Consider the following 25,163-nt stretch of genomic DNA (forward strand, 5'->3'; position numbering starts at 1 on the left):
CGGCTGGCTACTGCATGGGTCAGTCTTGTACTTAGCTATTTAAGTTGGAGAAGATGAATGAGAAAAGTGGCAGCCGAGAAGGCTGAGGCAGAAACAATGTAGCCAGCGTATTCACCAAGGGGATGAGCCTTTGGGCAAAGCTTTTTAGGCTCCTCCTTGGTACATCTGTGTGTGTGAGTTTCTCCTTCTTGTATGTTCTTGAGGGAAACAAAAAAAGGAGAGAGTTGTGTGAGGCAGCTCGAGGAAGAAGAAGCGGCGCTGCGAGAAGAGGCGGCGCCAACACCCTTGTGGAGTGCCAGGACCATATCGACCAAGGTAACGAACCTAGTTCGCACATAGTTTCTATCTCGCAAAGATATTTTTGCTATATCTGTCCATGCATCCATCCAAGTACTTGATAAGGTTCTAGTCCTAACCGCTTCTCTGACATTCAAACAGGACAAGACGTCGCCTTTTATCATTGGAGCTAGACTGCTCAGTCTGTTTGAACTCACAACAGACGTAGCTTCCCATGGTCTTTTTGCAGGTACTCATTGAACTCAGAATAGATGTTGCTTCCGCCCTGGCCTTTTAACATGTACTCATTGCTTCAGAATCCAGATTAAGCTGTTGTAGTATTTCAAAAATATGGGGAGCCTAATTAGCATGGATTGTACCACAGGTCACTACATGCAGAAATTAAATTGTGGCCTGCGTATATTTCTTGTTCATGGAAAAACAAAAATAAGCAACAACCGAAAGATGGGAGTTTCAGGAAACAAGTTCAGCCGGCATGTTTCTATTAACAGAACTGAACTTGACTACTGTTGTTGGTAGGCTGAAAAGCTTGATTATTCCAACTTTAAATTTTAGAACCCTCTGTCTATGTTATGTTATTAAGTTCTATTATTAAGTTTTCTATCTTGCTAGTTTGTACTCTTTTTTTGAATTATTGATTGTTTTTTGAGAGAGCTCGCTTTGTTCGTAAGCACCTAGTGCATGCATAGCTACACAAGCCACCACCACATCGAGGAAGCTTCCTCGGTGACGAGGGTTTCGAGTTCCTTAATTATGATGGTCTGCTTACTCACCATCTCCATAAGCATACGAAACATAGTGAGCTTCTTTCCTTTGAGGGAGCACATGAACTTATTTAGTTTAGCAAGCATAGTATCATCTATATTATCATCATCATAATTATCCCCCGCATCAAGATACTCATCACAAGGTGTAGGAGTGAAAAGAGGAGGTTTTGACCGTGGGGTTACCTTGACCTTGTCAGGAGAGTTTTGGCCCTCTCGATCTTCTACCACGGCCTTTGACTAGCGTAAAAGTGTTTTGAAAATCTTGAGCTATGTAGCCACCTAGTGCATGCAGCCAAAAACAATAAATAAATATTGTTCAATTTATTTGTCGTAACAAAACAAGTGCAGATGCAAGTGGATCGAAAAGGATCAAACGATGTTCTAAATCGAGGAGACAAGCATCAGCGCATGCAGGCAGCGACCATCGCTGTGTCTGTGGCGGCTGGCTAGCTGCATGCATGCATAGCAGGCTAGTTGCATGCATGCATAGCAGGCTAGCTGGATACTTCGTTCATGCATTGCAGGCTTCTGTCGTGGCGGCGCACGCAGGCGTTTCATGCAACGACCCAACAGGCCAACGAAACAACGACCCAATAGTCGAACAACGCCACCATCCAAGGACGCCCCACTTGTCAGGTCCAACAGGCGACACAGTCCAGTGCGGCCCCACTCGTTAGAGTTAACGGTCAAAGCACAGACCCGACAGATCCACCGTTTGTGACCATTTCTGAGGGTTTCGGACAATAGAGTGGGGAAAAGTGAGCAAACGTTAAGAGCATGTGGATAGATGAATATGGCTAAGGAACCAGGGTCATAGATGTAAAAAAACTTAAATATAAGGATGATCGGGATGCAATAGCTTATAATCATGGTTAGTCAATCACGACTGTCCTAGCTTGGAAAACGATTATGCATGGTATACTATGCACTATAATAAGGGCGAACCGAGAATCAACTAATTTCCTTACCAAATCAACATGCTAGCAAGGATAAGATTATTTCTATGAGATTAAGTTAAGCAACGAATCAGATGCTTGCAAGGATAAGATTAATTCTATGAGATTAAGTTAAGCAACTAATTTTCTTACCAAATCAACTAATTTTCTTACCAAATCACTTTAGATGTTAGAGAATAGAAAAAACAATGTAAATAATATAGTAGTAATAAACTAGATTAAGTTAAGCAACAAATCTAAACAAGCATGTGAACAGCACTACAGCACCATTGGCAGTGAACTAATTGTACAACATATGTAGCACATGATTGGGCATAGATTCATAGAACTGATAAAAAACTTGGAATTTTTTGAGCCGTGAAATAGGAAGCCAAATCAACTTACTCCTATGAAGCTTGTTGGTGCTCGATGTGGATCGACGACGCTTGCGCTCAATTTCTGCAGGAGCACCGAATAATGCGAGGAGACGACACCGCCCGCTTGGTGGGGTCTTGGACGTTGCCAATCACGGCCTACCACCAAGATGGAGCTATGAGGACAGAGGGGCGAGGAAGCCGCCGCGACGCCAGGCCGAATGCCTCTGCAGGAGTGCCGCCGGACACTGATGTCGTGCCTTGATTAATGTTTCAATTACCTCTTTTTTTCTTTTGAGGGATAGGGTTCCAATTTTGTAGTGGTTTCCGAATTGGGCTTGAGGAGAGACTGGGCCACTGGGCCATGTATGAGTTGGTAGGGGTGTCGGCTAGTCCGACTGAATGCTTGAATCGCCGGCCATCATTGGGTTTTGATTGTAGTTTTGCAATTAGTAGGTCCGGTGGGACGGGTGGACTTTGTCTCTTTTGGAACAATTGAATAAAGTTCGAACTTTTAAATTATTCCCAGTACACTTAGCTTCTAAGATAGATGGTGTTGGTCCTGATCCGTGGCGTGTAACTCTTTTTGGTGGTGAGGCACAAATTCCAGAAAGGTACAAAATGTGGGATACTATTAAGGGTCTTGCTGCTACAAGCAACTCGCCCGGGATTGCAGTCGGTTATTTTAATGAAGTACTGAACCTGAGCGATCATAACGGTATTGGTATCGAAGCATGACGGTACTGAACCACCTATGTGGCATGCCAAATCAATGCCAAATTGGGGGTCAATTCTGTCACAAGGGGATAAAATGTGGCACAAAGGTGATAAACAAGGGTATAAATTGAGGATTTTCTCCAAAAATGGGTTAAATCTGTCAAATGGTTGAATCGGGGGGTAAAAATGGAATTAACGCACTTCCAAAAGATGGAGCCTAAGTAGCATGGATTCTACCGCATAATACTAAAAATATAATAAAGGAAAAAACTAATGGTTTGCTAAGTAAGTTGTTTGTTCTTAGAAAAATAAAAATAAGCTACAACTGAGAGATTGGAGTTTAGGAAAACAAGTCTGCAGGCGTGCTTATTGTGAGGCCAAACTACACAGTAGCTGGGTACCGAGGATCAGACAAAGGTGAGGAAGAGCTAAACTACCGAGAGTACCGGCTATGTGTTAGTACTTGATAACCCACAAGTATAGGGGATCGCAACAGTTTTCGATAAGAGTGTCGAACCCAACGAGGAGCTAAAGGTAGAACAAATACTCCCTCAAGTTCTATCGACCACCGATACAACTCTACGCACGCTTGACGTTCGCTTTACCTAGAACAAGTATGAAGCTAGAAGTACTTTGTAGGTGTTTTCGGAAAGGCTTGCAAGAAAGTAAAGAGCAAGAAAATAAAACTAGGGGCTGTTAAGGTAAGAAGCAACTAAAGTAAATATAGCGAGTGTAGAAAAATGGTGGTAGGAGTTGCGAAATTGTCCCTTAAGCAATTGACTACTTTACTAGACCGATAGCAAGTATTATGTGGGAGAGGCCACTGCTAGCATGTCATCCCTGACTTGGAATTCTATGCACTTATAATTGGAACTATTAGCAAGCATCCGCAACTACCAATGTTCATTAAGGTAAAACCCAACCATAGCATTAAGATATATTGGCTCCCCTTCAATCCCGTATGCATCAATTTCTATGCTAGGTTGAAGCTTCTGTCACTCTTGCCCTCCAATACATAGTCCTATCAACATACAACTAACCCTATGGTGTGATCCACGCACGCGCTCATATGATGGGCACCAAAGGACAACAACATAACCACAAGCAAATAAATCAATCATAGCAATTCATCAACCACCGATAGGACAAAGAAAATCTACTCAGACATCATAGGATGGCAACACATCATTGGATAATAATATGAATCATAAAGCACCATGTTCAAGTAGAGGGTACAGCGGGTTGCGGGAGAGTGGACCGCTGTAGATAGAGGGGGAAGGTGATGGAGATGTTGGTGAAGATGGCGGAGGTGTTGGTGAAGATCGGGGTGATGATGATGATGGCCACGGCGGCGTTCCGGCGCCACCGGAGGAGAGGGGAGATGGGCCCCCTTCTTCCTATTCTTCCTTGACCTCCTCCCTAGATGGGAGAAGGGTTTCCCCTCTGGTCCTTGGCCTCCATGGCATGGGAGGGGCGAGAGCCCCTCCGAGATTGGATCTATCTCTCTGTTTCTCTCTGGTTCTGCGTTCTCAGATTCTTCCCTTTCACCGTTTCTTATATTCCCGGAGATCCGTAACTCCGATTGGGCTGAAATTTTAACACGGTCTCTATCCGGATATTAGCTTTCTTGTGGCGAAAGAAGGGTTCCAACCGCCTTATGGGGTGGCCACGAGGGTCAGGGGCGCGCCTGACACCCTGGGGCGCGCCCCCCTACCTCGTGGGCCCCTCGAGCATCGTGTCGCGTGGATTCTTCTTCCCAAAAATCATATATATTCCAAAAAAAATCTCCGTCAATTTTTATTCCGTTTGGACTCCTTTTGATATGGATATTCTGCGAAACAAAAAACATGCAACAAACAGGAACTGGCACTGGGCACTGGATCAATATGTTAGTCCCAAAAATAGTATAAAAAGTTGCCAAAAGTATATGAAAGTTGTAAAATATTGGCATGGAACAATCAAAAATTATAAATACGATGGAGACGTATCAGCATCCCCAAGCTTAATTCCTGCTCGTCCCCGAGTAGGTAAATGATAAAAAAGATAATTTTTGATGTGGAATGCTACCTAGCATAATCTTGATCATATGTCTAATCATGGCATGAATATTAATACACGAGTGATTCAAAGCAATAATCTATCTTTTGACATAAAGACAATAATACTTCAAGCCCACTAATAAAGCAATCATGCCTTTTCAAAATAACATGGACAAAGAAAGTTATCCCTACAAAATCATATAGTCTGGCTATGCTCCATCTTCACCACACAAAATATTCACATCATGCACAACCCCGATGACAAGCCAAGCAATTGTTTCATACTTTTGACGTTCTCAAACCTTTTCAACTATCACGCAATACATGAGCGTGAGCCATGGACATAGCACTATAGGTGGAATAGAATATGATGGTGGAGGAGACAAAAAGGAGAAGATAGTCTCACATCAACTAGGCGTATCAACGGGCTATGGAGATGCCCATCAATAGATATCAATGTGAGTGAGTAGGGATTGCAATGCGGTACTAGATAGGCTAGCAACGGTGGAAGGGTGAGAGTGCGTATAATCCATGGACTCAGCATTAGTCATAAAGAACTCATATACTTATTGCAAAAATCTATTAGTCATCAAAACAAAGTACTACGCGCATGCTCCTAGGGGGATAGATTGGTAAGAAAAGACCATCGCTCGTCCCCGACTGCCACTCATAAGGAAGGCAATCAATAAATAAATCATGCTCCGACTTCGTTACATAATGGTTCACCATACATGAATGCTACGGGAATCACAAACCTCAACACAAGTATTTCTACAATCCGCAACTACCCACTAGCATGACTCTAATATCACCACCTTTATATCGCAAAACTATTGCAAGGAATCAAACATATCATATTCAGCGATCTACAAGTTTATGTAGGATTTTATGACTAACCATGTAAATGACCAGTTCCTGTCATCTCTCTAAATAGATATAAGTGAAGCAAGAGAGTTTAATTCTTTATACAAAAGATATGCCCGTGCTCTAACAAATATAAGTGAAGCAAAAGAGCATTCTACAAATGGCGGTTGTCTATGTAAAGAGAAACAGGCAATCCAAACTTCAAATGATATAAGTGAAGCACATGAAGCATTCCATAAAGCCATACTCAAAAGATATAAGTGAAGTGCAAAGAGCATTCTATAAATAAACCAAGGACTATCTTATACCGGCATGGTGCATAAAAGAAAAATGGAAACTAAATGCAAAAGACGCTCCAAGATTGCACATATCGCATGAACGAAACGAATCCGAAAACATACCGATACTTGTTGAAGAAAGAGGGGATGCCTCCCCAGCATCCCCAAGCTTAGACGCTTGAGTATTCTTGAATATTTACTTGTGGTGCCTCGGGCATCCCCAAGCTTGAGCTCTTGCCTCTCTTCCTTCTTCTCACATCGAGACCTTCTCGATTATCGAATACTTCATCCACACAAAACTTCAACAGAAAACTCGGTGAGATCCGTTAGTATAATAAAGCAAATCACTACTCTAAGTACTGTTGCAAACCAATTCATATTTTGTTTTTGCATTGTGTCTACTGTAATATAACTTTTTCATGGCTTAATCCACTGATATAAATTGATAGTTTCATCAAAACAAGCAAACTATGCATCAAAAACCGAATCTGTCTAAAACAGAACAGTCTGTAATAATTCGAACATTCACCATACTTCTGATACTTGAAACATTCTACCAAAATTAGGAAATATAAAAAATTTGTATAGGAATACAGTGCAAAAAGAATCAGAACCATTTGACGTTCCAGCTAAAAATGTAAAATCGCGCACTACAGCCAAAGTTTCTGTCCTGCACCGTACAAACCATCAAGCAAATGTAAACATCCTAAAGGCAAACCTTGGCACATTATTTTTATAATACAAAGGAATTGTACAAGGGTATAACTTTTTTTTGAAAAGTTTCTGTAATCAAGATTCACAAAGTTGCCATGAGCATGAACAAAGTTCAAGGAGCTCTCCCACTTCAACAGTGCTTGTCTTTCTCACTTTCACTTTCCTTTTTGAAAAGTTTTGGGTTCCCCTCTTTATTTTTGTTGTTTTTAAACTATATGAAAGCACTAAACAGAAATAAATGACTCTCTAAAACTTCCGGGTTGTCTCCCTGGCAGCTCTTTCTTTAAAGCCATTAAGCTAGGCATATAGTGCTCAAGTAATGAATCCATCCAGATCCCAAGGTATATCAAAGCCAATTTTAATTAAAAATTATTTGTAATTTAGTAGTGAGCACAAAGCAACATATATTATGTAATGACTAAGTCTAACTCTCTTCCTATGCATCGGCATGTCATAAAAGAACAATTCATGCACACAAAGTAAAGGCCAATGCATAGTATAAACAGTTTCTTGCAATTTTATCATATTAGAAACATAGAGAGGTGGAGATATAGTTCCTCTCTCATAATAATTGCAAGTAGGATCAGCAAGCACATGCATATTATATCTATCAAAATCATCATGTGTAATAATAAAACGCAACCCATCAATGTAATCCTTAATAAGGGCAAACTTCTCCAATATAGTGTAGTCGGGAGAATTCAAAAAGATAATAGGACTTTCATGTGTGGGTGCAATAGCAACAATTTCATGTTTAACATAAGGAACTATAGCAAGTTCATCTCCATAAGCATAATTCATATTGGCATCTTGGCCACAAGCATAGCAAGCATCATCAAAAAGGGATATTTCAAGAGAATCAATGGGATCATAACAGTCATCATAGCAATCATCCTTCGGTAAGCACGAAGGGGAATTAAACAATGTATGAGTTGAAGAGTTACTCTCATTAGAAGGTGGGCACGGGTGATCAATCCGCTCTTCCTCCTTTTGTTCTTCGCTCCCCTCCTCATCTTTTTCATCCAATGAGCTCACAGTGTCATCAATTTCTTCTTCCATAGACTCCTGCAAAATATTAATCTCTTCTTGGACAGCGGAGTATTCCTCAATATATTGTTTAACATAGGTATTATAAGCATAATTATCATAGCAATATTTAAGTATAGCAAAATTTTCAGATTTTTGAAAAGTAGCATCATACTTTTCAATCAAAGAAGCAATTTCATAAGCACCCTCGAAAGCAACAAATTCTTCAATTTGTTGAACATCATAGTAACTATAAACACCTTTAGCATAAGAAGATAAGATTCCATTATCAATAAACTCACATTGGTAGGGAAAGTGTTTCTTAGGGTTTTCAGAACAACAAGTAAAATCATATAATTCACATAAATTCCAAGCATAGCATTGCAAACGTTGAATTTGACTCCATAATAATTTCCCTTTTTTAGATATACGGTGTCGCACATAACAAGCATGCTCATCTAAAGATTTGCCCTCAACTAAGCTAGTTGGGGTTTCAGCACGAGCACATAGGGATCGAAGATGATCCAAGTAATAAGCTTCAGCAGTGTGATAGATATTGATTGGTTCTTCAACCATTGGTTCAGTAGGTACAATTAATTTTTTTGGTATTTTGCGTTTCCTACCCATAACTGAAGATAGGAAGCAACTAACAACAGCAAATAAAAATTACTTAGTGATAAAGCAAACAAGCACACACGAGAATATTCACCCCACGCTATTGCTCCCCGGCAACGGCGCCATAAAAAGGTCTTGATAACCCACATGTATAGGGGATCGCAACAGTTTTCGATAAGTAAGAGTATCGAACCCAACGAGGAGCTAACGGTAGAACAAATATTCCCTCAAGTTCTATCGACCACCGATACAACTCTACGCATGCTTGACGTTCGCTTTACCTAGAACAAGTATGAAGCTAGAAGTACTTTGTAGGTGTTTTCGGAAAGGTTTGCAAGAAAGTAAAGAGTACGAAAATAAAACTAGGGGCTGTTAAGGTAAAGAAGCAACTAAAGTAAATATAGCGAGTGTGGAAAAATGGTGGTAGGAGTTGCAAAATTGTCCCTTAAGCAATTGACTACTTTACTAGACCGTTAGCAAGTATTATGTGGGAGAGGCCACTGCTAGCATGTCATCCCTGACTTGGAATTCTATGCACTTATAATTGGAACTATTAGCAAGCATCCGCAACTACCAATGTTCATTAAGGTAAAACCCAACCATAGCATTAAGATATATTGGTCCCCCTTCAATCCCGTATGCATCAATTTCTATGCTAGGTTGAAGCTTCTCTCACTCTTGCCCTCTAATACATAGTCCTATCAACATACAACTAACCCTATGGTGTGATCCACGCATGCGCTCATATGATGGGCACCAAAGGACAGCAACATAACCACAAGCAAATTAAATCAATCATAGCAATTCATCAACCACCGATAGGACAAAAAAAATCTACTCAGACATCATAGGATGGCAACACATCATTGGATAATAATATGAAGCATAAAGCACCATGTTCAAGTAGAGGGTACAGCGGGTTGCGGGAGAGTGGACCGCTGTAGATAGAGGGGGGAAGGTGATGGAGATGTTGGTGAAGATGGCGGAGGTGTTGATGAAGATCGCGGTGATGATGATGATGCCCACGGCGGCGTTCCGGCGCCACCGGAGGAGAGGGGGAGAGGGGCCCCCTTCTTCCTCTTCTTCTTTGACCTCCTCCCTAGATGGGAGAAGGGTTTCCCCTCTGGTCCTTGGCCTCCATGACATGGGAGGGGCGAGAGCCCCTCCGATATTGGATCTATCTCTCTGTTTCTCTCTGGTTCTACGTTCTCAGATTCTTCCCTTTCACCGTTTCTTATATTCCCGGAGATCCGTAACTCCGATTGGGCTGAAATTTTAACACGATCTCTATCCGGATATTAGCTTTCTTGCGGTGAAAGAAGGGATCCAACCGCCTTACGGGGTGGCCACGAGGGTCAGGGGCGCGCCTGACACCCTGGGGCGCGCCCCTACCTCATGGGCCCCTCGAGCATCGTCTCGCGTGGATTCTTCTTTCCAAAAATCATATATATTCCAAAAATAATCTCCGTCAGTTTTTATTCCGTTTGGACTCCGTTTGATATGGATATTCTGCGAAACAAAAAACATACAACAAACAGGAACTGGCACTGGGCACTGGATCAATATGTTAGTCCCAAAAATAGTATAAAAAGTTGTCAAAAGTATATGAAAGTTGTAGATATTGGCATGGAACAATCAAAAATTATAGATACGGCGGAGACGTACACTACGCGCACACACACGAGCGTGCTCACACTTGAGGCTTGAATGGTTGATCCCCTCAAAAGAAGTTAATTTTAAATCAATCAGTGCGGGGCAGAACGATATCAGACTTTGGATATCCCTGTCGGTGGATGACAAATTGTTTAGGCTCAGGTAAGGTAGGCTCTTGAAACCTTGGAATGCCCGGGGCAAGGCGATGATGCAGTTTTCCAGTTGTAGAAACTTCACATCACCGATAGAAAAGAGGCATGGGGAAATCTTTTACCTTGGCCCTGAGTTCAATTTGATTATAACTGACCTTGGTGATCTCCTTGACAGCATGAGCATGCACCTAGCGAACTCATCCTGGTAACTTTTGTTACCTGATATATCAAACTCTTCTATGGTTTCCTTGTGGAGTGCTAACACCATGTCGACAAACGTAACGAACCTGGTTCCCATAAAATTTCTATTTCGCAAAGATATTTTTGGCATATTTGTCCATGCATCCCTCCAAGTACTTGATAAGTTGCCAGTCCTAACTGCTTCTCTGACATTCGAACGGGACAGGACGTTGCCCGTTATTTGTGGAAGTAGACTGCACACTCTGTCTGAAGTCACAACAAATATAGCTTCCCCTTGGCATTTTTGCAGGTACTCATCGAACTCTCTTCTCTGGCCTTTTTGCAGGCACTCATTGCTTTAGAATACAGATTAAACTGTTGTGATATTTAAAAATTGGTAGCATAAATTAGCGTGGATTCTACCACATACCAGAACATGCAGAAATTAAATTGTGGACTGCTTAAATTGCTTGTTTATGGAAAAACAAAAAACAAGCAACATACGAAAGATGGGAGTTTCAGGAAACAAGTCCGGCCGGCATGTTTATATTAATAGAACTGAACTCGACTACTGGTGTTGGCAGGCTGAAAAGCTTGATTATTCCAACATTAAATATAAGCATGGTCGGGATGCAATAGCTTATAGTCATGGTTACTCAGTCACGACTGTCCTAGTTTGGAAGACGATTATGACTGGCATAATATGCACTATAATAAGGGCCAACTAAGAATTAACTATTTTTCTTACCAAATCAACATGCTTACAAGGAAAAGATTAATTCTATGAGATTGTGACTTTAGATGTTAGAGAATACGAAAAGTAATGTAAATAATATAGTAATAATAAACTAGATTAAGTTAAGCAACAAATCTAAACAAGCATGGGAACAACACTATAGCACCATATGTAGTAGTAGAACCAATTGTACAATCGATGTAGCACATCATTGGGCATAGATTCATATAACTAATTAAAAACTTGAAATTTTTCGAGTCGTGAGATAGGAAGCCAAATCAAGATACTCCTATGCAGCTTGTTGGTGTTCGATGTGGCTTGACGACGCTTGCGCTCAATTGCTGCAGGAGCACCAAATAATGTGAGGAGACAACGCCGCCCGCTTGGTGGGGTCTTGGATGTTGCCAATCACGGCCTGCCGCCAAGATGGAGCGTTGAGGACAGAGGGGCGAGGACGTGTCGTGGTTAAGGTTCCAATTACCTCGTTTTCCTTTTGAGGGATAGGGTTCCAATTTTGTAGTGAGTGCAAAATTGGGCTTGAGGAGAGACCGGGCCACTTGGCCATGTATGAGTAGGGAGGGGGTAGGCTAGTCCGACTGAATGCTTGAATCGCCTGCCATCTTTGGGTTTTGGTTGTAGTTTTGAAGTTAGTAGGACCGGTAGGATGGGTGGACTTGGTCTCTTTTGGAACAATTCAATAAAGTTTAAACTTTTAAATTATTCCCAGTATCCCTTAGCTGCTAAGATAGATGGTGTTGGTCCTGATCCATGGCGTGTAACTCTTTATGGTGAGGCACAGATTCCAGAATGGTAGAAAACATGGGATAATATTAAGGGTCTTGCTGCTACAAGCAGCCTTCCCTAGATTGCAGTGGTGATTTTAGTGAAGTACTGAACCTAAGCGATCATAACGGTAATGGCATCGAAGCATGATGGTACAGAACCGCCTATGTGGCATGCCAAATCAATGCCAAATTGGGGGTCAATTCTGTCACAAGGGGATAAAATGTGGCACAAAGGTGATAAACAGGAGTATAAATTGACGACTTTCTTAAAAAAATGGGTTAAATCTGTCAAATGGATGAATCATGGGTGTAAAAATGGAATTAACACATTTCCAAATTCGGAGCCTAAGTAGTATGTATTCTACCGTATATTACTAAAGAATACAATAAAGGAAAAAATTAAATGGTTTGCTAACTAAGTTGTTTGTTCTTAGAAAAACAAAATTAAGCTACAACTGAGAGATAGAAGTTTAGAGAAACAAGTCTGGCGTGTTTCCTGTCAGCCAAAACTGCACAGTAGCTGGGTACCGAGGATCGGAGGAAGGTGAGAAGAGCAAAACTACTGAGAGTACCGGCTGTGTGTTAGTACTACTTGTGCTCATGCACACTATACACACACACATACACAGTAGTGCTGCTCACACTTGAGGCTTGAACTGTTGATGTCCTCAAAAGAAGTTAATACTAAATCAGTCAGTGTGGTGCAGAATGATACAAGACTTTTGGATATCCCTGTCGGTGGATGAGAAATTGTTTAGGCTCAGGTATGTTAGGCTGTTGAAACCTTGGAATGCCCGGGGCAAGCTGATGATGCAGTTTTCCCTTTGCAGAAACTTCAAATCACCGATAGAAAAGAGGCATGAGGAAATCTTATACCTTGGCCCTGAGTTCAATTTGATTATAACTGTCCTTCCTTGACAGCATGAGCATCCACCTAGCGAACTCATGTTTGTAAATTTTGTTACTTGATATATCAAACTCTTCTATGGTTCTCGTGTGGAGTGCTAACAACATATCGACCAATGTAACGAACCCGGTTCCCATATTATTTCAATCTCGCAAAGATAGTTTTGGCGTATTTGTCCATGCATCCCTCCAAGTATTTGATAAGGTGCTAGTCCTAACCGCTTCTCTGACATTCGAACGGGACAGCACATTGCCCTTTATCTTTGGAAGTAGACTCCTCTCAGTCTGTCTGAAGTCACAACAGATGTAGCTTTCCCCTGGCCTTTTTGCAGCACTCATCGAATTCTCCGCCCTTGCCTTTTTGCAGGCACTCATTGCTTCAGAATACAGATTAAACTGTTGTGGTATTTCAAAAATATGGGGAGCCTAAATTAGCGTGGATTCTACCACATATCACAACATGCAGAAATTAAATTGTGCACTGCGTAAGTTACTTGTTCATGGAAAAACAAAAAATAAGCAACAACCAAAAGATGGGAGTCCAGAAACAAGTCCGCACAGCATGTTTCTATTAACATAACAGAAATCGACTACTGGTGTTGGTAGGCTGAAAAGCTTGATTATTCCAGCATTGAATATAAGCATGGTTGGGATGCAATAGCTTATAGTCATGGTTACTCAGTCACGAATGTCCTAGTTTGGAAAACGATTATGCCTCGCATGCTATCACTGGTAGAAAAATGGCCTATAGTCCCGGTTCGTAAGGGCCTTTAGTCCCGGTTCCTGAACCGGGACTAAACTGTCGGTACTAATGCCCCGACCCTTTAGTCCCGGTTCAATCTAGAACCGGGACTGATGGGCCTCCACGTGGGCAGTGCGCAGAGCCCAGGCAGGAAACCGTTTGGTCCCGGTTGGTGGCACCAACCGGGACCAATAGGCATCCACGCGTTAGCATTTCTGTGCCTGGGGTTTTTGTTTTTTTTGAAAGTGGGGGGGGGGGGGTTTGGGGTTTTGGGGGGTTAATTTAGGTGTTTCATATATGGTGTTCGCTAGCTATAATTAATAGAGAGAAGTGTCCTCTCTTACATCCGTGCTTGGTGGACGCTACGTACTATACATACGTATAGAGAGGACTAGACACGCTAGTTAGCTAGTAAGCAAACGAAGGAAACAGAAGATCGTCATGAACATATATGCATACAGAGAGAAGTGATATCGACCACCTCTCCTTCTCCGAGAGATTGGTCGAACAACAAGTACTCCTATATCTATCCGACACTACCGGCTACATATATACAATAATTATCTCTTACAAATATAATTATACGGACTCATGGTCCACATATTATTCTCCGTCTTTAGCGATCACTTGGTCAAGAAAGAATGCCGCCAATTCCTCTTGAATTGCTCGCATGCGAGCTGGTGCTAGGAGTTCATCCCGCTTCCGAAACATCTAATTTGAAGAAGGGGGTCAATACATATATATATGAATGAATGAAACTCAATACAAATGATGGTAATAAAATAAAATTGTGAATGTTGTTATTTACGTACTTCATATTGTTCGTCAGAGTACCCGCCCCGCTCACAGGTCGTGTGGTGGATGGACTCGCAGACGTAGTATCCACAGAAATCATTCCCTTGTTCCTGCCACAACCACTTTACAAGAAATAGAGGTTAATCAAACTGATAAGCAAGAATGCTAAATGGTATTGATGAAACTAGCGCTTGAATCACTAGGAGATGCGCGGAACATGCTACTATAGTACTTACTTTCGGGTGTCTAAATTCCAGCTCCTTCGGCAGTCCCGGAACTGTTTTGGTGAATTTTCTCCAAACCCTGCCGGACAAAGAAAACAATTACTTGATATCAGGAAATGAACAAAGTTGCTGATATGGTGGATAATGATCGATTTAACTTACTTCTGGAGTATTTGAGTCATGTCTGCATAGTCCTGGGGATCTTTTCGTTTAGAGTCCAAGACGGTTACTACTCCCTGCTCAAGCCTAATCTCTATGAGAATATAGTGGAAACTGCACACGCATGCATAACTCATCAATTACATTACTATAACCTGGACTAATATATAAGGGAAACCGAATATGCACAAGACAGTAACACTCACTTGAAGTTGTAAGGAAAGAGTATTATATCTTTGTTTTCATTTTTTTGAATGATCGTAGCAAGTTGGCCTCGGTATCTCCGGGACGATGTTCAACCTCAGTTGCATCTATGAGATATGTGTTAATGAACCCAATATCACCGATTTGTCTTTTCTTCAATTCGGCGATCTTCATTCTGCATAATATAGTGAGGATAATTATAAATACATGCAATGAAAGAGATGAGCTATATAGAGAGACATAATGACAGAAGTAGTAGTACTTACAGACAGTAGCAGGTGATCGTTGTTTTATCGAGGGCCAATTGATTGAAAAACTGATAGAACTCCTCAAATGGAATAGGCAACAGTTCAATTCCAACAAGGTCATGCTCCGGTTTAACTCTCGCATACAAAGTACTCCTCCCCCCAGACTCTCTGCAGATTTTCAAGTACCAATCATGTAATCTTCGCATCATCGTTGTTAAAGATTTTTCATCTTTGACGAGAGGCTTCCCATACTCGTATCTGTGTATCTGCACCTCCATGGGATCATAATGTACATCGTCGGGAAGGTAATCGTCAACATTGCCATAACCGGGCACCATCCTCGGATCGACGATGTCGCTAGGCACCTTGAGGGGGGGGGCACAATTGCTTCGCTTGTTCGCCGAGCTGGGCAATTTGTTTCCCAGCTGCTCGTCGTTCTTTCAGCCTTTGATCACTGACTGTACTTCCCTACCGCTCCGCTTCGGCCCATGTCTTTGCAATAATGCGCTCATAGTTGCCTTTCGGCGGAGACTTGGGTGGTTTTGCCAGGGCAGCCAGAGTGCGCTTCACTTTCACCGGATCTACCTTCTCCTCCGGAGGTGGATGTCTCTTTGCTTTCAACCCTTGAAACCAGTCATCCACTTCGGTTCGCGCGATCTTCGCGTTCTCCTCCGGGGTCCTCTTGTATGGTAACCTCTCTGGAGTCTTCAGAGAAGGACCGAATCTGTATGTCCTCCCGCCTCTGGTTGTACTGCTAGACGCCGACCGAGGAGACAGAGCGGTTGTCTTCTTTACTTGCTTACGAGGCGGAGGAGAAGGACTACGACGCGCCGGAGCAGCTGGAGCGGCGGCAGGTCTATTCCGCCCTTGCTGACGAGGCGGAGAAGGAGGAGGCTAGCTGCTCGGGCGCGTCGGCGCAGGCGGAGGAGGCGGAGTGCCGCCACGCGCCGGAGAAGGAGCCGGCCGAGGGCCCTGATTGTCACTCTCGCCGGAGGAGGAGGCGGTGGAGGAGGCGGAGTGCCCTGACTCGCCGGAGGAGGAGGAGGAGGCGGAGGCGTCCAGTTCGGAAGGTTGATGAGCTCCTTCCGCCATAGGCATGGAGTCTTCAGAGCAGACCCCAGCCGAGTCTCCCCTTCACCGGTAGGGTGGTCAAGCTGGAGGTCCTCAAATCCCTTCGTTATTTCATCCACCATCACCCTAGCATATCCTTCTGGAATCGGCCGGCAGTGAAAAGTTGCACCGGGTTCAGTAGGATAAACAGAGCCAACAGCCGCCTTGACCTTCAAATTCATTCATTGCGTCATAAGGTGGCAATTTTGAGACTCCGTGATAGCATCCACGGGATAGCTGGCAGGAGCCGTCAAGGCATGCTCTGGCTGAAGCAGCTCGGTGGAAGCCACGCTGCTTCTGCGCTGAGATGGCGGGGTAGCTTCGGGGGAGGCTTCGGCTGTACGTTTGCTGCGATTTGCTTCTCGTTCCTCTATCGCGTCTACCCTTGCTTGCAGCGCCTGCTTTTGGGTCTGCTGCACTTTTTTCCTCCTCTCATGGGATTTGTAACCGCCTGCGTCCGGAAACCCAACCTTCCACGGAATGGATCCTGGCGTGCCTCGTGTCCGTCCAGGGTGCTCAGGATTCCCGAGGGCCATTGTGAGCTCGTCGTTCTCTCTGTCTAGAAAGAACGTCCCTTCCTGCGCTGCTTTATGAACCAGATCATTCTCAGTCTTGGACCACTTAGGCCGGGCTACGAGGTAGCCACCTGACCCCGTGCGATGGTGAAGCTTCTTCTTCGCAGCATTTTGCTTGTTTGTCACCGACATCTTCTTACTCTTTTCCGATGTCTTGTGGGCCACAAATGTGGGCCAGTGATCCTCTGATCTTCTCATATCTGCCCTTGAATTCTGGTGTCTCATTATTTTCGACAAACTTATTCAGCTCTTTCTTCCACCTCATGAATAGTTCTGCCATCCTCTTAAGAGCAAAAGACTTGATTAATTTCTCTTTAACTGGGTTCTATGGATTATCCTCTAGCGGTAGGGTGAAATTTGACTTCAGCTCAGTCCAAAGATCATTTTTCTGCATATCATTGACATAAGACACCTCAGGGTCTTCTGTAGCCGGCTTAAACCATTGCTGGATGCTTATCGGGATCTTGTCCCTAACTAGAACGCCGCACTGAGCAACAAATGCGTTCTTTGTTCGGATGGGTTCAATCGGTTGGCCGTCGGGCGCGATTGCTATGATCTCAAACTTTTCATCCGAGCTCAACTTTTTCTTCGGGCCTCGTCTCTTTACCGAAGTTGTGCTCGATTCGGAGGGCTAGAAAAAAGAACAAAGACTTAATTAATATGTGTACATACCAAAACAATGAATGCATCAATTAGCTAGTCAGCACAGGCTTAACTAATATATATACCTGGCCGGACTCGGTTCGGTCACCGGAGCCGTCATCACGGTCTCCTTCTTGCACCGGCATTGGGTCACCGGAGCCGTCCTCATGTTCTTCTTCTTGCACCGGCATTAGGTCACCGTAGCCAGCTTGTTCACCCTCTCCTTCCAGACCATCGGTTTCGTTGAGAAACAACGAGACGGCATCACTTCCTTCTGCGATTATGTCCCTCAACAACGCTTCTTTTGCTTCGTCTAGGGCGGTGTCCATAGTTTCTACAAATATTTACAACATGGCAATTATTATTCAAACATGACAGATGGATATATTAGTGCCAAACGTAGAACTAGCTACCTAATCATAGTAAGCTATCGGGAGGGGGTATATATCGACAACGACGACACTACATCTATGTCCCTCGACGACCCTCGTTCCCGATAAAAAAAAGAGGAAGAAGAAGAAAAAAAGAGGAGAAGAAAGAATAGAGGAGAAGAACTCCTCTATTCTTTCTTCTCCTCTTTTTTTTCTTCTTCCTCTTCTTTTTTATCCTCTTCTTCCTCTCATGTTCGAGAGGATCGCCGAAGGGTCGGGAGGTTGCGTAGTGTCAAAGGATTCAACAAAACCATGTCTTCATCATTAGGCGAAAGTAACATGTGCATGATGGTACGAAGCTCTCCAAAGTTATTTTGGAACGGAGTCCTAGATAGGATAATTCGCTTTTTGGTACAAAGTTCAGCAAGAACCTTCCAAATATCGTTATTTGGAAGGCCTTTGCTGAAATTCATACAAGAAGGCAAATTATCCTATCCGGGACACCATTGCAAAATAATTTTGGAGGACTTCGTCATGCCCTGGTTACTTCCGGCTAATGATGAAGCCATGGATTTCTTCAATACTTTGACACTAGGAAACCTCTCTCGACCCCTCGGCGATCCTCGACCCCTCGAACCCTCGACGACCCTGGAACCCTCGACCCCTAGACGACCCTGGAACCCTCGACCCTATAGAACCCTCGAACCCTCAACCCTGAAACCCTCGACCCTTGACCCCTTAACGACCCTCGACCCTCTACCCTAGTTCCCGACCCTCGACCCCTCGGCGATCCTCGACACCCTCGTTCCCGATAAAAATTAAGAAGAAGAAGAAAAAAAAGAGGAGAAAAAAAAGGAGAAGAAGCTCCTCTATTCCTTCTTCTTCTCCTCTTTTTTTCTTCTTCTTCCTCTCCTCGTCTTCTCCTTCTTCTTCTCCTTCTTTCTCTACTTATTTTCCTTTTCCTTATTTTACTTTTCCCTCTCCACTAACATAAAATGCACTAACCTAAAATGCAACAAACATAAAATGCACTAAATCGATCAACTAACCTAAAATCAGTGATAAAATGCACTAACCTAAAATCGATATCTACTAACAACTTAAAAAAATTAATACATATATGAAAAAATGCATATATGAAAAAAAACATCATCATATCATCAACAGAAAAAATAGTATTTTTTCTAAAAATCTATCTTTTGCATATATACATCAACATATATATACACTAACCTAAAATGCACAAAAATGCTATCAGAGAGGGGGTATATCGACCCCCCTCATGTATCCACATACATACATCTATACATACATACATTTCTCATATATACATACATACATTTCTCATATATAAGTTTTTCTTCTTCTTCCTTTCTTCCTTCTTCCTAGCTAGATATATAAATTTTTGCATATATAAAATACATATATACTTGCATATATGTATAAAATTTTGCATATATAAACTTTTGCATATATAAAGTTTTTCTAAAATCTAACTTTTGCATATATGAACATATATACACAGAGAACATATACATATATGCACATTTTTATAATAATGAAAAGAATAATAGGAAAGGGCGCCGGCGGCCGGACCGAAGGTGGCGGCGTGTGGTCGGGGCGACGGCGACGGGGTTGGGGAAGGGGCGGCGCGCGCGGCAACGGCGACGGGGTCGGGGAAGGGGCGGCGCGCGCGGCGATGACGACGGGGTCGGGGAACGGGTGGCGTGCGCGGCAACGGCGACGGGGTCGGGGCAGGGGCGGCGCGCGCGGCGACGGCGATGGTGTCGGGGCCGGCAGGGGCGGCGGGCGCGGCGACGGTGTCGGGGCAGTGGCTCGGCGGCGGCGATGGCGAGGTGGACCAGCCTGACGGCGTCGGCGCAGGGCTCGACGGCGACGGCGACGAGGAGCAGAAGGCGTCGGGGCGAGAAGAAACAGATGGATTTTGGCGAAAACTGCAAAGTGCTGTATATATTGCAAGGGCATTGGTCCTGGTTCGTGCTACGACCCGGGACTAATGGCCCCCTTTAGTCCCGGTTGGTGCCACCAACCGGGACCAAAGGCCTCTTTTCAGCAGCCCAAAGGGCGGGAAGCGACGGCCTTTGGTCCCGGTTGGTGGCACCAACCGGGACTAAAGGGGGGCATTAGTCCCGGGTCGTAGCACCAATCGGGACTAATGCCCCCCTTTAGTCCCGGTTGGTGCCACCAACCGGGACCAAAGGCCTATGCTGCCCCGAACCCAAATATTTAGTCCCACCTCGCTAGTTGAGAGGGAGGCGCACCTGTTTATAAGGTGTGGTGCGCCTTCCCTCTCCAGCTCCTCTCTAAAGCAGGCTTTCGGGCCTAACACTGCAATCTGTGCCTGTGGGCCTACTGGGCCTCCCGCGGGCCTGAATCCTGGCCCATGGTAGGGTTTCTAGTCGTATTCAGGCCGTGGGGCCCCAGTAGGTGGCACTTTTTTTGTTTTTTTGTTTTTTTTGTTTCTACTTAGAACTAAATACTTATAGTTTTTTAGTGTTTTCTTTTTTATTTTAGGTCACAAAAATTATAAACTTTCTGTTAGTGCCATTAGTTTTAAAATTTGAATAGTTTAAATTTGATTTTTTTAAAATTTGTGTGAATCACTAGTTTATGAATAACTTTACTATAAAAATTGATTTTTGAGTCAATCTTTTTCCTGCTATTTAATATTACTGTGTTTTATCATTATACTCAATTTGGTAATTTTAGTTAGTCATAACAAATACTATAGGGGTGAGCCCTATTTTTTTCCAGTTTTTTTGTTTTGTTTTCTGCATTATTTATTTCCTTTTTTTGCTTTATTTTTTAATTCTTTTTGCTTTTAGTTTTAGAAAAGTTACAAACTTTCTGTTAGTGCCATTAGTTTTCAAATTTGAAAACACTTTTTTAGTTTTTTTGTTTTCTTTGTTACTTTATTTATTTTATTTTGTTTCCACTTACAATAAAATACTTATTGTTGCTATTTTTATTTTTTTCCAGTTTTTTTGTTTTGTTTTCTGTATTATTTATTTTCTTTTGTTTTTTGCTTTATTTTTTAATTCTTTTTGCTTTTAGGTCAGCAAAATTATAAACTTTCTGTTTGTGCCATTAGTTTTATAAAAATTATAAACTTTCTGTTAGTGTCATTAAAATTTGAATAGTTTAAATTTGATTTTTTTAAAAATTTGTGTGAATCACTAGTTTATGAATAACTTAACTATAAAAATTGATTTTTGAGTCAATCTTTTTCCTGCTATTTAATATTACTGTGTTTTATCATTATACTCAATTTGGTAATTTTAGTTAGTCATAACAAATATTATAGGGGTGTGTCCTATTTTTTTTCTAGTTTTTTTGTTTTGTTTTCTGCATTATTTATTTCCTTTTGTTTTTTCCTTTATTTTTTAATTCTTTTTGCTTTTAGTTTTAGAAAAATTATAAACTTTCTGTTAGTGCCATTAGTTTTCAAATTTGAAATTTTTTTTTTAGTTTTTTTGTTTTCTTTGTTGCTTTATTTATTTTATTTTGTTTTCTGTATTATTTATTTTCTTTTGTTTTTTGCTTTATTTTTTAATTCTTTTTTGCTTTTAGGTCAGCAAAATTATAAACTTTCTGTTAGTGCCATTAGTTTAGAAAAAATATAAACTTTCTGTTAGTGCCATTAGTTTTCAAATTTGAATAGTTTAAATTTGAACATAGATGCACCTATCGAGAAAATTCGACCTAAATTCATAGTTTTCAAATGAACTCTGAAAAAGTTGGCATAGCATACTCGTCTGTTACAAATTTGGCATGGTATCATCATAATAGTTGCGGGAGAAAGTCTTCACTTTTTCTTCGCTTGTGTCATTTGCTTATTGCGCCATAACCATGAATAATCTTCATTGTTTATCAGGATGCTTGGGTCAGCCTTGACATTGAAGGGAGGAATTTCATGAAACTTTTCATAATCTTCAGACATGTCTGTCTTGCCGTCCACTCCCAGGATGTCCCTTTTTCCTGAAAGAACTATGTGGTGCTTTGGCTCATCGTATGATGTATTCGCTTCCTTATCTTTTCTTTTTCTCGGTTTGGTAGACATGTCCTTCACATAGATAACCTGTGCCACATCATTGGCTAGGACGAACGGTTCGTCAGTGTACCCAAGATTTTTCAGATCCACTGTTGTCATTCCGTACTGTGGGTCTACCTGTACCCCGCCGCCTAACAGATTGACCCATTTGCACTTAAACAAAGGGACCTTAAAATTAGGTCCGTAGTCAAGTTCCCATATGTCCACTATGTAACCATAATATGTATCCTTTCCGCTCTCGGTTGCTGCATCAAAGCAGACACCGCTGTTTTGGTTGGTGCTCTTTTGATCTTGGGCGATCGTGTAAAATGTATTCCCATTTATCTCGTATCCTTTGTAAGTCAATACAGTCAAAGATGGTCCCCTGGACAACAAGTACAACTCATCACAAACAGTGTTGTCACCTCTGAGACGTGTTTCCAACCAACTGCTGAAAGTCCTGATGTGTTCACATGTAATCCAGTCGTCGCACTGCTCCGGGTGTTTGGAGCGCAGACTGTTCTTGTGTTCATCGACATACGGGGTCACCAAGGTAGAGTTCTGTAGAGCTGTGTAGTGTGCTTGAGACCAAGAATATCCGTCCCTACATATTATTGAGTCTCTTCCAAGAGTGCCTTTTCCAGTCAGTCTCCCCTCATACCGCAATTTAGGGAGACCTATCTTGTTAAGGCCAGGAATGAAGTCAACACAAAACCCGATAACATCCTCTGTTTGATGGCCCATGGAGATGCTTCCTTTTGGCCTAGCGCGATTGCGGACATATTTCTTTAGGACTCCCATGAACCTCTCAAAGGGGAACATATTGTGTAGAAATATGGGCCCCAGGATGACAATCTCGTCGACTAGATGAACTAGGACGTGCGTCATGATATTGAAGAAGGATGGTGGGAACACCAGCTCGAAACTGACAAGACATTGCGCCACATCACTCCTTAGCCTTGGTACGATTTCTGGATCGATCACCTTCTGAGAGATTGCATTGAGGAATGCACATAGCTTCACAATGGCTAATCGGAAGTTTTCCGGTAGAAGCCCCCTCAATGCAACCGGAAGCAGTTGCGTCATAATCACGTGGCAGTCATGAGACTTTAGGTTCTAAAACTTTTTCTCTGGCATATTTATTATTACCTTTATATTCGACGAGAAGCCAGTCGTGACCTTCATACTGAGCAGGCATTCAAAAAAGATTTCTTTCTCTTCTTTCGTAAGAGCGTAGCTGGCAGGACCTTTATACTGCTTCGGAGGCATGCCGTCTTTTTCATGCAAACATTGCAGGTCCTCCCGTGCCTCAGGTGTATCTTTTGTCTTCCCATACACGCCCAAGAAGCCTAGTAGGTTCACGCAAAGGTTCTTCGTCACGTGCATCACGTCGACTGAGGAGCGGACCTCTAGGTCTTTCCAGTAGGGTAGGTCCCAAAATATAGATTTCTTCTTCCACATGGGTGCGTGTACCTCAGTGTCATTCGGAACAGCTAGTCCACCGGGACCCTTTCCAAAGATTACGTAGTGTAAATCATTGACCATAGCAAGAACGTGATCACCGGTGCGCATGGCGGGCTTCTTCCGGTGATCTGCCTCGCCTTTGAAATGCTTGCCTTTCTTTCGACATTGATGGTTGGTCGGAAGAAAACGACGATGGCCCAGGTTCACATTCTTCCTGCATTTGTCCAGGTATATACTTTCAGTGTCATCTAAACAGTGCGTGCATGCGTGGTATCCTTTGTTTGTCTGTCTCGAAAGGTTACTGAGAGTGGGCCAATCATTGATTATCACGAACAGCAACGCCTTAAGGTTAAATTCCTCCTGTCTGTGCTCATCCCACGTACGTACACCGTTTCCATTTCACAACTGTAAAAGTTCTTCAACTAATGGCCTTAGGTACACATCAATGTCATTGCCGGGTTGCTTAGGGCCTTGGATGAGAACTGGCATCATAATGAACTTCCGCTTCATGCACATCCAAGGAGGAAGGTTATACATACATAGAGTCACGGGCCAGGTGCTGTGATTGCTGCTCTGCTCCCCGAAAGGATTAATGCCATCCGCGCTTAAAGCAAACCATACATTCCTTGGGTCCTTTGCAAACTCATCCCAGTACTTTCTCTCGATTTTTCTCCACTGCGAGCCGTCAGCGGGTGCTCTCAACTTCCCATCTTTCTTTCGGTTCTCACTGTGCCATCGCATCAACTTGGCATGCTCTTCGTTTCTGAACAGACGTTTCAACCGTGGTATTATAGGAACATACCACATCACCTTCGCAGGAACCCTCTTCCTGGGGGACTCGCCGTCAACATCACCAGGGTCATCTCGTCTGATATTATACCGCAATGCACCGCATACCGGGCATGCGTTCAGATCCTTGTATTCACCGCGGTAGAGGATGCAGTCATTAGGGCATGCATGTATCTTCTCCACCTCCAATCCTAGAGGGCATACGACCTTCTTTGTTGCGTATGTACTGTCGGGCAATTCGTTATCCTTTGGAAGCTTCTTCCTCAATATTTTCAGTAGCTTCTCAAATCCTTTGTCAGCCACAGCATTCTCTGCCTTCCACTACAGCAATTCCAGTACGGTACCGATCTTTTTGTTTCCATCTTCGCAATTGGGGTATAACCCTTTTTTGTGATCCTCTAACATGCGATCGAACTTCAGCTTCTCCTTTTGACTAATGCATTGCGTCCTTGCATCGACAATGACCCGGCGGAGATCATCATCATCGGGCACATCGTCTGGTTCCTCTTGATCTTCAGCAGCTTCACCCGTGGCAGCATCATTGGGCACATCGTCTAGTTCCTCTTGATCTTCACCAGCTCCCCCCGTTGCAGCATCACCGTATTCAGGGGGCACATAGTTGTCATCGTACTCTTCTTCACCGTCTTCCATCATAACCCCTATTTCTCCGTGCCTCGTCCAAACATTATAGTGTGGCATGAAACCCTTGTAAAGCAGGTGGGAGTGAAGGATTTTCCGGTTAGAGTAAGAC

General features: G+C 42.8%; 3 pseudogenes; all 3 read right to left on the reverse strand.

Annotated features, from left to right (window-relative positions):
• Nucleotides 1-490: 490 nt before the first annotated feature.
• On the reverse strand, nt 491-11,049 carry LOC147982284 (F-box/FBD/LRR-repeat protein At1g13570-like; annotated as a pseudogene).
• Nucleotides 11,050-12,739: 1,690 nt separating this feature from the next.
• LOC147982285 (F-box/FBD/LRR-repeat protein At1g13570-like) lies at nt 12,740-13,413 on the reverse strand (annotated as a pseudogene).
• A 51-nt stretch (nt 13,414-13,464) lies between these two features.
• On the reverse strand, nt 13,465-24,817 carry LOC147982286 (uncharacterized; annotated as a pseudogene).
• Between the last annotated feature and the right edge of the window lie 346 nt (nt 24,818-25,163).

This window comes from Triticum urartu, chromosome 3A (assembly GCF_056163025.1).
Source record: "Triticum urartu cultivar PI428250 chromosome 3A, HENAU_Tu73, whole genome shotgun sequence".
In the NCBI taxonomy this organism is placed as follows: Eukaryota; Viridiplantae; Streptophyta; class Magnoliopsida; order Poales; family Poaceae; genus Triticum; species Triticum urartu.